Here is a 311-nt window from a genome sequence, read left to right as displayed (position 1 = left end):
AGAGCAATTTGAATAACGTTGGATAATATTATGAAGATTATGATTATTATTATTATTCTGATCTCCTATTATATGTCCAATCAAACATTCACAAATTAAAGCGTGAGCAGAAGGTCATTTACGATCGCATATTGCAAATGTTAAGATAATGAGGGCTGCAGAACTGAACCGCTCAGGAACAATTTGCTGGTATATGGTGCAGAAGAATGGACAATGACAACATCCGATGAGGTGGCTCTTGGAGTATTCGAGAGAAAGAGCTCTCTGATAAACGAAAAATTTTCAGGTAAAAGTGTCACCGTTTTTGAAAT

Source organism: Rhagoletis pomonella, unplaced genomic scaffold, assembly GCF_013731165.1.
Source record: "Rhagoletis pomonella isolate Grant_MI unplaced genomic scaffold, Rhpom_1.0 Rhpom_scaffold_00002, whole genome shotgun sequence".
NCBI lineage: Eukaryota > Metazoa > Arthropoda > Insecta > Diptera > Tephritidae > Rhagoletis > Rhagoletis pomonella.
The sequence above is the reverse complement of the archived record's forward strand: the minus strand, read 5'-3'. Positions refer to the sequence as shown.